Genomic DNA, 13,616 nt, shown 5'->3' on the forward strand with positions numbered 1-13,616 from the left:
AGTGTTGATGAATAATTGTTCTATCAATTAGCAGTGGACGATCTTATGAACAACAAACTTAAAAGTTAAAACATCAATCGGCATCTGACTAATTTACAATGCATTCTCATTTTCAGAGTTATAATTAAAAATTTTTAATACTTTAACATTTAAATACCTTTTGATCTTATCAAAAATACCATTTTCTACTTGTAACCTTTGTATTGACCTAATAGTGATATAATACATTCTGATAATACATCTCCAAAAATAGGTTTATGAAAACTGAATTGTTGGGCGTGACGGGAAGTGTAATGATGTTGCAGTTTGTGAAAATTGATAGCGTCACTTCCTAAACAATGTATACTGTTTTGTTGGACACCACGTAACATTAATGTTTACTTTTTGTAAACTTATATCATAAGGCTCGCTTAACATCAATGTCACATTTTGTAAACTTATATAATGCCAGTTTTGTAAACTTACAATGCCCATGTAGCATTATACGGCCTATATGACATGTTAGTATGCCACATCATACAATACAACCCATATGATGTTCTAGTATGCAGTGTTGTGGAAATTGTTAGGCGATAGTCGAACAATAGGGTAGAAACTAGCGTTTAATCGGGATAAATCGGATTGAAATTTAGATGCAATTTTTCAAATATATTTAAGAGTGGAGGTAAGGACTAGCGGGATTTTTACAACCATTTGATCATGAATTTGCATATTTCACTAACAACACGTACAATCAAATCCACTAGCATCATCATTCACATTGCACACAATCATAACACTTTGTAGCCAATCTTACACACTCCAACCAATGAACATCTGGTGGGCTATGGCGAGAGAAATAGGGGGAAGTGAGTTGGTTGAGCCAGAGAACACAAGGGATGCATCCGGTGCCATCGTCTACTGTGAATTTGAGGAAGCGGTCGGGTTTGTGTTCCCGGTAAGTGACGACACCGAGGGTTTCGGCCCGGGAAATAAGGAGGGTGCCTTTACGGCAGAGGGTGTTTGGGTTTAAGGATAACAAGTCAAAGCCAAGAGCTTGACATGGGTGTCTTGTAGAGTTTGCATCGGAAAATTTGATTTGTTGGCAAGGGTTTGGTGGGTTTTTAAAGTATGTATTTCATGTGGGGTAAGTAAGTTTGTGTGTTACAATATAAAGAAAAAACGTCGAAGCAATAACTCCGTTAGTTTTATTGTTGTGATGAAATAATATAAAGAAAAAATGTGGGTCCTACACCACCACTTCGTCTTTCTTCTCCACTCCATTACAATTTACCGTCACCACCCACCTTTACCCATCCCCGTGTTTTTCCTTTGGTTTTGCTTGATAAATACTCGACAGGTAATGAGCCAATAAATACCCGGCCCATTATCATCCTTCACAACAACAAACTAATTTGATTATTTTTGTGTCGTGTTGATTTTTTAAAAATTTTAAAAACTGCTTCCCTCACTAAATAACAAACAAGTTCTGTGGTGGGTTCTTGTGGTCTACAATTAGTTGAAATGGCAACTTCATGATATTTCAAGAAACTTATAATTGGGCCCATTGATGTTGAACTAAACACCTCAATTATTAGGCTTCTAAAGGACTTTCTTTTTTCATCTCGGAGTCTTGAACCAAAATAAAGATAAGTTTTTATTAGAATAATAATGTTAAATGCTTAATTATACATTTATATATATGTACATTTTGTTAATTTGTTGTAATAAAACCCAAAAGTTTGGGAGCTTGAAAAGTTATCATAGAGGTCCAAAATTTGCATAAGGTCATACAAGTCAAAAGTTTGGGAGCTTTGTTCTATAGAGTGATTTCACAAGAGGTCGGTACATGTTCGGTCTTTCAAACTCTTTATATTCGATGACTTGCTTTTTAGTGGTCCTTTCAGTTAGACATGTTCAAAACGGTTTGGGACTAGGAACCGGAACCGGTTCCTAACCGGTTCCTATATTCAAAACCCTCAATTAAACCGGTTCCAGGCTCGAACCGGTTAGGGAACCAAACCGGTTCTCCCGCCCTCGGACCCCTAACCTATCTAACCGGTTCTTACCGGTTCCTAAACCGGTTCCTGTACCGTAACCGATTCCAACCGGTTACAGTGTAAAAAATTTTTTTTTTTTTTCGTTTTTCGTTTGCGATTTGGATTCTAAACTACGATTCGTATTTGTATAACATGAAAAATAAAAAAAACAATTAACATAAAAATAAATATAAAGTTGTGATATGTTTTAAAATCTTCAAAAACAAACTAACAAAACATTAAACTTATAAATATAAAGTTGTGACATATTATTTCTAGAAAAGCCTTCTTGTTCGTTGTAATTATTGAGCGGCGACTTCTTCCTCGGAATTACTTGTAGAAATGCCTTCTTGTTCGTCGTGCACTCGAACATCAAGTGGTGTTTCATCTTCGAGAGTGGTTACGTGTTGAATACGATCGATTGAGTCCAAGTGATCCTTTAAGCAAATGCACATCTCCACCGACTCCGAATTTAGTCTTGTTCTTTTCACCGATATTACCCTGCCACTAAGAGAAAAAACGGATTCCGAAGCTACCGTAGAAGCTTGGACGGTTAGTAAATCACGGGCCATGGTGGCAAGAATCGGAAACTCGGTTTCCTTTACCTTCCACCAAGCCAAAACATCAAAAGTGCCATATTCATCTTCGGATAAACCGGTAGAGTAATCATTTGCACTATACCTTCCTAGTTCGCTTGAAGGGGTGTTACCTCTTTGTTTTTTAGCCGTTACGTTGCGAACGTTGTTCATAAGGCTAATCATGGGATCTCGTACTCTAGTAGCACTTGAACTTGATGAAGACCCCCCCGGCATAGGCATGTGTATGTTTGACCCATATTTATTTAAATAAAAGTCATACATAAATTTAAAATTCAAGTTAAAATCATTTTTTGCCTCTGTTGAAAAGTTTGGGTCAACTTCATGCATATCTAAGGTTGAAAAAATTTCGTCTATCACACATTCAACCCCCGTAACATTTAACATTGGGTTTAAAGCGGCGGCGCAAGTAAAAACCGGTGGCAATTCAAGAAAGTATTTTTTTAATTTAAACTTCATTGGTAATATGATATTTGAAAACATTGGACTTTTATTTTCAAATTCTTTAAGATTGTTAACGATTAAAAATAACTCCGAAAGAACCAAGGGACTTGTCGGATAATACGTTCCCGATAGTTTCGTAGTTGATGTTTTAAAAACTTCAAGAAAAGTCGATAAGTCATTGATAATTTCCCATTTCTCATTTGAAAAGGGGATTGCCAAATCATTCTCGGCAAGACTAGAATGAAACATTTGTAAAGTTTCTCTTTGTTTCAAAGCACTTTGAAACATTATGCAAGTGGAATTCCATCGATGAGGTACATCCCAATTAGCTCCTAAAGCTTTTCTTCCCGTATCTTTACAAAATTTTCTATATTCCATTTGTCTTTTTTTATTTTTCTTAAAAACTTCATGTATCATTAGTCTAAAATCGTTTATAACCGATGTAACCTCATCCGAAGCAAGTCCGTCTTGCACGATTAAATTAATGATATGTGCAACACACCTTGAGTGAAAAAATACACCATTGCAAATCGGCGTATATTTTAATTTTAATTTATCAACCGCCGATGTATTATTCGACGCGTTATCAAATGCCATTGAAAATATTTTATTTTCTAGTTTATAAGTTTTTATAACATAATCTAAAATTTCAAACAAATTATCTCCCGTATGTGGATACTCAAAGAGTTCGAAAGCAATGGTGCGTTTCATCATTTCCCACGATGACGGGTCTACCCAATGAGCTGTGACACAAAGATAAGATTCGGGTAGACCATGTGGAGCCGATCAAACATCACTAGTTAAGTTTATTCCCGTATTTATATTTTCAAAATATGCAATTAGTACCTCTTTGGCCTTCTTCCACAATTTTAAACAATAACGTTTAAGAGTATGACGACTTACGTGAGTGTATTGTGGTTGAAGCGTATCTCGAATCATGGCGGTTAAGCGAGGGTCGTCGAAGTGGCTAAACGGCAAAGCTTCTTGAATCACAAACTTCGCCATACGATCTTGAACTCGATCAATTTGGTATGTAAATATTCCGCCTTCACTATCCATTTGCGTTTGTTGCGAATCGACGTTCTTTTTCAACGCCTTGCAATACGGTTTTTCGATGTGTTTCTTCAAATTTGAATTCGAAAGTGGGTTTAAATAAATCCCACAAAACTTGCACCAAGCCTTGAATGAATGGTCACTCAATTCAACCAAATCCCAATTGTACCAAATCTCTTGATTACGATTATGAGGTACAATACGAACGAAACTTGGTTCGGCGTTGGAACCTTGACCAACCGATGATTGTGAGGTAGCCATAACAACAAATATGAATATAGAAGAAGAGAAAACAAGAGATTAGAGAACTCAAAACGTTGTAATAGCGTTTTTTTTGTATTTTTTTGCGTTCGGGTTTGCGTTTTGAGTGTTGTGATGAACCCATGACACCAAATACCTATTTATACTAGTAGTGGGGTGCTTGGGGGAGCCAAAAAACGGCTATTTTTGACCCCAACGGTCAAAAAACGGCAAAAAAAACGATTTCCAACGGCTATATTCGATCCAACGGCTAGAACCGGTTAGGAACCGGTTCCGGATGGTTCCGGTTCCTACCCGCCCACACTCAGAAATGCAAGAACCGGTCACGGATCATCGGGTTGAATCAGATAGGGTCCGGTTCCTACAAAAATCGGGTAGGAACCGGTTCGGGTCCGGTTCGGGTCCACCGGTTCGGTTCCAGTAACCGGTTTCGTTGAACATCTCTACTTTCAGTACTTTTATCTTAAACACGTCAAATATGAGTTGGCGTATCTGCAAGTAAATATAGGAGTTGTCAAATATCAATAATTCGTTGGTGAAGGTTAGTAAGGAAATAAGTATGGGTAACGACCTCATCAATGGATGACCAAAGACGTGATATTTGATATTCACTACACATAATCCAAAAGTTGTCTTGCTCTTATTTAGACCAGCTTGATAAAACGTGATAGAAAATGCACAACTTCAAACAGGCGTAACTTGGGAGAGCAATGGAATTGCATGCCCATAAATATCGGATGAAAAGGTCTCGATGATTTAAAGCTCGTATTGCGCTAATCAAGATTCTTTCTCAATTTCAGTGAGATTCAATTTTTATATTATAGCTTAAAGCACGTAAGTCATTAACTATCATAACGTGTGGGTCTTTTTATAGTTTTGATTTTGAATTTTAGTCAATTTGTAGTTATATATTTTTGAAGAACCCACCAAAATTAGAAATTCCATATAAAAGGGCATCTATTGTAATGGTGTATTTATTTTTTTTTAAACGACGACTTTCTTGTATTTAGGTTACCTCACTTCTTAAATTTGGAGAGCCCGTTGCTCTTTTTTCTATATATTGTTTGTGCAATTGCTTTGGCTTCAGTTAGAAACGCCACCAATGAAACAATGATGGATATTATGAAATTACTAGATGACGAGTCTTTTCCCTAGTCACCGACACCTTCTTAACTAGAAAACAAACTATTGTTTTCAACTCTAATTAATTTAAATCTTTAGATTCCAACTCAAAAACGAGAGTAAGAGATGTCGAGATAAAGAGTGTCATTATGTAACTAAAATTATTGACATCAATTTATAATGACCTAAAGATCTTGCATTGAACTTCAACATGTATCATTAGTTGACGGGTTCAACTACTCATGTTTTGAAAAATTATATAAAATGGATAGTTGACGGGTTTAACAACCTATTAAAATAGACGTAGACTTTTTAGTTTTCACTAACAATATCAACGAAACTGATCATTAAATAAACAACACATGGAATATTTGGGCGTCGATGTGTACAACCTTGAATTGTGTCACATGGCATCTTCATCCAAATGCACCGGTATAAATACTCTACTACGCATTTTAAGCATATTAGGCACTCGGGAATTGGACTGTACAAATGGTAAGACCCGACCCTTTTACCTAATATCCTACCCGGACCCTTTACTCTTTTAGGAAAAAATGTGGACCCGAGACCATACCCTCTAAACAATAAAATGGTAGGGTATAATTAAGGGTTTCAAGGGTCCAACCCTTTAAGGCAGAAATCACATCTCTTTTTCTGCATTATTAGTTGCATATCTCATATATGACTTTAATATATAAATCTTAAAACAATTATACTTTCAGTTAATAACATAGAAAAGTCTAACTTCGAAAGTTTATCAACCATTTGAACCGATGCAAATAATATTCACATTCATAAATTACAAGTAGAGAACAATTCAATGATTTCCATATATATGTTTTTAATCAATAGTATGACCCTCTATTTTTATTTTTCTTGGTGATTGGGAAATTTCTGATGAATCATATATGAAATACAAACATCTCCTAAATTCCATATTAATCACGAATCAGATGTATATTTATCTAGAAACTAATAAACGGGTCAAGGGTGTGATAAAGGGTCAGACCCTTGAAACCTTTTCAGATGAAATTTAAATACCCTTTACCCGACCCATATTATATATTCAGGTCTAATTAAGGGTTATACGAGTTAAGTAACTGCGTTTCGAGAGTCCAACCCTTATATCTTGCTCACCCCTACTCGGGAACTAGTTTTATTACTTGCATTTTACTTAAGAGTAAATGTCTAGGTTGATTTTTTATTTATTTATTTTATATTATTTGTGTGTGTGTTTGTTTTACCTTTTATATGGATCGTTTTGTCTTCGCCCATATGGTTTGACCATACAAATAAGCTCTTCTTCTAAATCTCAAATCCACCATTCTCATGCAAGTATCTAAAATGTACAACCACTAATGCCAGGAGAATCCGATTCCTTATCTCTCCAAATAATACAAACTTGTACTTCATTCAAATTTAAACTATAAAAAAGCTTAAGAAAATTCAAAGTATATAATATATATTGTGTTTGAGGTGGTTTTGTAGTTTCAACATATTATTGGTTCTGAAATGAACGTGTTCTGTGTTAGTCTATTTGGTGATTGTGAGATTGCATCTAGTGTGTGGGTTGCTATTACCCTATGACTATATTTATTGTCACACCCCAACCTACGGCTGAAATGCCGGGGCGCGAACTGATTGTCACAGCTCTCAAGGTTACTATCATGCACAATATTTAAATGAGAATATCTATTAATTGAATTCAATTATCAAATAAATCAAATACAAAATAATTCATACAACAATACAAATTTTATATTTCTTGATTAAAATATTCTTCTAGCTAAATTCTTCACTAAGTCTTCACCAACCTGCATATGCGTATAAAATAAAGTTTTGTCAACAACACATGTTGAGTGAGCAACACACAAGTTTAAGTGTACATACAGTATAGTATAAAAAATAAGTATTTGCAACAAGTCATATGAGAATAACAAATTAACCAAATGAGGAAAGTATAACTGAGATGTCGAGAAGCACAAAGGCTATAACGACTGGCGTATGATCATACTAGACTGAGATTATGTTGGACCTCTCCGAATGCGAAAGCATACAAAGCAAATAAGCACATAAACAAGTAAGGTATAAGTTGTTAACACATAAGACAATAGTTGCAGTTTTGAGTATAAGTATATATATGAGAAAATATATTTACGCATATGTCCCCAAAACGTGGAAAACAAGTAAAATAGAGGAATGTGGTACTCACCTCGATAGACGAACAATGGAAATAGATAACAGTAAGAATGACGATTCGCGGAAATCACGCGTTGACAATGATGCCTAATAGAATATGAATACGCTAAGTTAATGAACTTGATCGATTAAGACAGCTCGATAAGTATAATTATTATTAAGTCATATTATATACAATTAATATAATATTTTATATTTATAAAAATAAAATTGGTTTATAAAATACTTGGCCAAATAATTATGCAAAATAATAAATATATTTTGTATATTAATTATGTATTTTAATTAAACAAAACCTTTTTAAATCCTTAATATAAGAAAAACCTTTATCAATTTAATACTCATTATATATACATACAAATATGTACATATATATCTAAATACATGGTTTTTAACAAAGTTCGGAATACAACTAGTTTATGTGTCGGTTTTAATAAAATATTGATTTATAATACGCTTTAATTGTTTAAAATAATTAATATATGAAATAAAAGGAAAAACAAAGATAAAAACGAGGCTGGGGGGATTCGAACCCGCGTCCCCCAGCGTACAATCATCACAAAACCATACACCAGCCAACTGTGCTGGTGTAACACTTGATATTTTCACAGCACGAATCAAACATACACAGAACATACTAAGCCTATATATCAATATGAACCCTAGAACATCAAATCGGCCAATCCGTTAAACGATTGGCCGATTAACCTTAGGGTTAATACAGAGGAGATCAAGACGATCAGAATCACTAAATTGATTACCTCAAACGATGATATATGAAAGGTTAATTGTTGATTAAACGGCCGGCTCGTACAAGTTGCAGATCATGATTCAAACAGCTAGTATAATTTAATTAGATAGGGGGTCAATGACTGCGACGGCTTGAGGGTTGGCACTGCAGGTTTAATTGAGTTAATGTTAACGTTTAATGTGTCTTCACCTAGGGTTAGGGTTGGCGGCGGAGGGGGTGATGAACGAGCAACCAAACGACAAAAGTAATACAATTATATATAGGGCTATGAACGGCAAGGATTAGAGGATCGTATATTTGCATTTAATTTATTTATTAACAACGTTTTCGTGTCCAACAAGATTAAACGATTGTCGGTTAGGTATTTACGGAAGAACAAATCAAAATTGATTGTGTTAACATGATTAAATGGTTGCTTAGGCCGAAAATAGTATGTTTAACATAATCCTTGATTCAATTACCAAATATAAACGAATATTGTGATCCAAGTTAACAAGATTTGAATTCGGGTTCAAGAAAACTAATATGGGTCGGGTTTGCTAAACGGGTATTCAGTTTATCATATGGGTTATAATAATATTTTCAGTTTGGACCTAGAAGTTTGAAGATTGGATACAATTGAGATGAAATTAAAAGAAACAATTAAATATTAATAAAATAATCCATTTGTTAAACGCAATATATTTTTTTTATAATGACCCGAACACCGAAACGAATCGGGTTTATAAGTTTCGAAAAGACCGAGTTGTTACAATCTCCCCTACTTTAGGGAATTTCGTCCCGAAATTAAGGAAACAATTAGATTTTGATAAAAGGAAAAAAATACTAAAAAATTAAAAATTTATCATAGTACAAAACTTTGAATAGCTAAAATAACGCTCCAAATGCAAATCCGATAAGGGCACATATATATATAGGATGTACCAGCGGCGTATCCACTATGTCCTTATCATCTTTACATTTGTACCGTTATTCCAACCACTTTCAATTCTATATTATGACACACAATCTTACGCATCATGATTTCCATGCGAGGATTTCGATAATTATGTTCCGGACCATAATTATTTAGATCGTCGGATGGTCCACATGACTTGTCCCATTGTGTGGGTTTACAAAACGTTTGATTAAAACATGACTTTAAGGAAACAAAAGCTTTAAGAAGTTTTAATTTAGAACACTAGAAAGTCACCAACGCATAAAAACCATTTCAAAAGTTGTAGTGAAATTTTAAGATGACTTTTAAATGTAAAGATATAAGTATTTAAAATTTAAGAATGGTAGCTTATAAATAGTGAAAGTAAAGAGATAAGATAGAAGTAGGCTTAAATAAACAATCTATTGAAAAGAAACTGTATTCAAAAGATAGATTATAAAAGATAAATAGTTAAATGGCCATAAGGAATGTTATAATAATTAAGAAATAGACAAGATGACGTAAGATAGATAAAATGAACGGCAAAGGTCTTCAGTATCGTTGAGTAGCTTGATTGACGTAACTTGAGGCACCATGATGAGTTGCGGGAGTTGGAGTAGTTGAGGTAGATTGATTCGGCATTGCTTGGAAAACTGGAGCTTGTGGTTAGCAAGAGAGTTGTTTGGTAGAAATATGTCGGGTAAACTTGAGCTTGTGGTTGCGAGGTTTGGTAGTGTTGGGTTAAGTAAAGGTTAACCTTGATTGATGGGAGGAGTTTGAGGGACATGAGGTTGATGGGTTTCCACAATGGTAGCAAGCACGTGTATTAGGAACATCAAGTTGAGCATGAGGGGTAGGTCGTTACGGTTAAACTTGTGCAGTTGGCGGGACATGGCAGGTGTTAGCAAGATGGCCATAACGATTACATTGGGTGCATCGACTGCATAGGGATTTATCCGAGTGATGACGGTTAAATTGGACATTACGGAAAAGGACCGAGGTAAGGTTTCTTGTTTGAGAGACTTGCGGGTGGGTAGGATTAGTTGCAGCAAGGTACTTACTTTTCTTGTTGTGAGGATGGGTGGAGGTAGATGGTTTGTAGTCACCAGCAAAGGAATTAGTGGGAAAAGTTGAATCGGTTGCATTAAGGTTCCGAATTTGGATTACTATCCTAGGGATCGCAATAGTTAACTCTTTGGCTATACAAGCAGCTATGCGGTGGTCGTGAGAATCAAACGATTGATGTTGAGGATAACGTTGGTTTTCTTGAATGAGATATTCTATAGGGACCAAAAATGAGGATTTATAATATGAATGATAGGTTGAGGAAATCATAAGAATAGTGATGTTTAACTATGAAGATAACTTATGATAGTGTTGCGTTAAGAAGTAAGGAAATTGGGTCATGAAGATTAAAAGTGAAAGTTTATAAGATGAGGGGGTACATAGCGTAAATAGTTGTTAAATGATGTAGTCAATAAGATTTTATGTGTGATGACTACATGAGGAGTTAAGTCAGTTAAAATTTAGATTATTAAGTTTACAATAAACTAACGAAATATAAATTGTGGATGTTGGCCTCCCATTAGCTTTCCATGGCAATTTGAATGGCCCAACTAACTAACGAAAAACAACTGAGTTGGACAGCCCATGAGCGTTACATGGCAATTTGATTGTCCCAACTAATTAACGAATTAACAATGCAATGAAGTTTGTCGGCTCAATGAGCGTTACACGGCGTTTTAACCGACCAAACCAAATAACGAACGATCGAAATAAATATGGGTAGTCGGAGAATTTTGTGAATCACCACGTTGATTACTCCAACAAAAATACGAAATCAAGTTAAGGAATGGATAGTAGGAGTGCCCATGGGTTCCATGGATTTTTCACCCGACTAACTGATAAGCGACGACGGCCAATTGAGTTCAACGTTGGTGACAATGTGATGCTCAAAGTCTCACATTGGAAGGGGATCATTCGCTTTAGAAAGAGGGGGAAGTTGAGTCCGAGGTATATTGGACCGTTTAAGATTTTAGATCGTGTGGGGGAAGTAGCTTATAAGCTGGATTTACTCGATGAGTTAAAAGGAATTCAATCAACCTTCCATGTTTCTCATCTGAGGAAGTGTCTAGCTGATGACACGTCTCACGTACCATTGATGGACATTGAGGTTGATGAACAATTGAACTACATTGAACAGCCGGTAGAGATCGTTGATCGCAAGGATAAGCAGCTTCGTCATAAGGTCATACCTTTGGTAAAAGTGATATGGAAACATCGAAGAGGATCGGATGCTCCTTGGGAAGCTGAGGATGAGATGCGCAAGTTATACCCTAATTTGTTTAAGTAGATAGTTAGGTTTCGGGGACGAACCCTATTTAAGGAGGGAAGACTTGTAACATCCTAAATATTATAATGCTAAATAAAGAAAGTTACGTTTACTGATTTCGCGTTATTAATTAATATCGAGTAAAGAACGGATCATGGACTTAGATTAATTAAGGTGGGTTAAATGGGAATGGGCCTTAGTCCATGGGCTTTAAGGGATATAAATATCCCCTAAACCAACCTAAAACCCTAAACCCTCATTCATTTTCATCCTAATCTCTACACACTCCAAACACACACACCACCTCATACGGCCGCGATAGAGAGAACGGGATTCGAGTCCAAAATCAAGCCAACCATTATTAGACCTTCGATATACGAGCTAGATACGAGATAACCAAGCAAACCGCGACTACACCGAACGCATACAGGTATGCCTTTTACCTTAAAGTTTACGTTTTTAGGATCGGTTAACTTTGAAACTTAAACATAAAGTAAATCGGGTCTAAACGAAACGTAAAGTAACAAACTTGATGTTGGAAATGAAGTTGACAAACCTATGGCTATGTACGACGACTTGTTTTGAACGTTCTTAAGCTTAAAGGTCCAAGCTTTATAGTATATACGGGATATATACGAACGGAAACGGTTAGGGAACGTTAGTGGGTGATGTCGAACCATAACAAGGGTATTAAAATCGCCAAAATGCTTGTTAAGATTGATAAGAACCAAACCCGTAGCTGAACTAAATAACTTCGCAAGCTGATCAAGTTCGCCAGATGCTAAGTGCTAGCTATAACTTCGCCTGTCAAATAAGTTCGCTCACGGCTAAACTTCGCTACATGCTAAGTTCGCTGGTGGCCAACTTCGCTAGTATAAGTACGCTTACAATTAAGTTTGCTTGTATACAAGTTCGCCCACTGTGAACCTCGCCTAATACAAGTTCGCTAATGTTAAATTCGCTCAATATTAAGTTCGCCAAAAGTTAAGCTCGCTGAGAAATGAATTAAAATCCTAATGAAAAATGTGTTAAGACAGTTAATGGAAATAAAATTTTTCCAAGCTGACCTAGCAGCCCGACCCCAGCCAGGGGCTCTGCCCCTTGGACCTTGCTAGGGGCTACCGCCCCTAGACCCCGCTGCCCCCGGACCCCCGTTCGTTGTGGGTAATAACTAAGACTAGAAAGATGATAAGAGTAGTGATAGTTAATTGATACGTGTAATTATTATACAGTCAGCCGAGCACAACTGAAGAAAGGGATTACCATTAACGGTGAATGTAACCGCATTCAGGTGAGTTTCTAGCCCCATTTCCTTGTTATGTTTTCGGGGCTGTGTGCATACTCGATGCGATAGTTAATACACTTACCTTAACTGGTAAGTGTATGCCTTATATGGTTTATATGTTATGTATGTATATCTTAATGTGAATGAAAGCTTGTCAGTACGTGAACGATCTTCGGATATTGCACGTGCTAACAAGGGAGGTATGTTTATGATAGATGAATGTGTATGATAGATATATGTACAATATATGAATATGTATGAATGATTAAAGGAAGTATGTATGTTATGGGTATGTAAAGACAGTATGTACGAAGATGAAGAAAGAGGGACCAGACCCTAAAAATATCTGAGATAGAGAAAGAGGGACCATACCCTTTATAATATCTGAGATAGAGAAGTAAAGAGGGACCAGACCCTAATAATATCTGAGATAGACAAGAAAGGGACCAGACCCTAAAATATCTGAGATAGACAAATAAAAGAGGGACCAGACCTTAATAATATCTGAGATAGAATGGACAGTAACAATATAGTATGAAAGTAATAAAGTATGAATGTACGTATGAAATTATGTAATGAAAGTAAGTTAGCAAAGTAATAGTTATGTATCTTCGGATGCATGATTGAAGGTAAGTGTAT

The 13,616-nt window shown here is 35.8% G+C and overlaps 1 protein-coding gene across 1 annotated transcript in view; it reads right to left on the reverse strand.

The window, feature by feature from the left end:
* Positions 1-13,616, reverse strand: part of LOC143613131 (UDP-galactose/UDP-glucose transporter 3-like) — a 114,799-nt gene that overhangs the window by 19,635 nt on the left and 81,548 nt on the right. The window lies entirely within an intron of this gene.

This window comes from Bidens hawaiensis, unplaced genomic scaffold (assembly GCF_021521415.1).
Source record: "Bidens hawaiensis isolate Kalapana, Puna unplaced genomic scaffold, B.hawaiensis_p1.1 tig00036719_1, whole genome shotgun sequence".
Taxonomy (NCBI): domain Eukaryota; kingdom Viridiplantae; phylum Streptophyta; class Magnoliopsida; order Asterales; family Asteraceae; genus Bidens; species Bidens hawaiensis.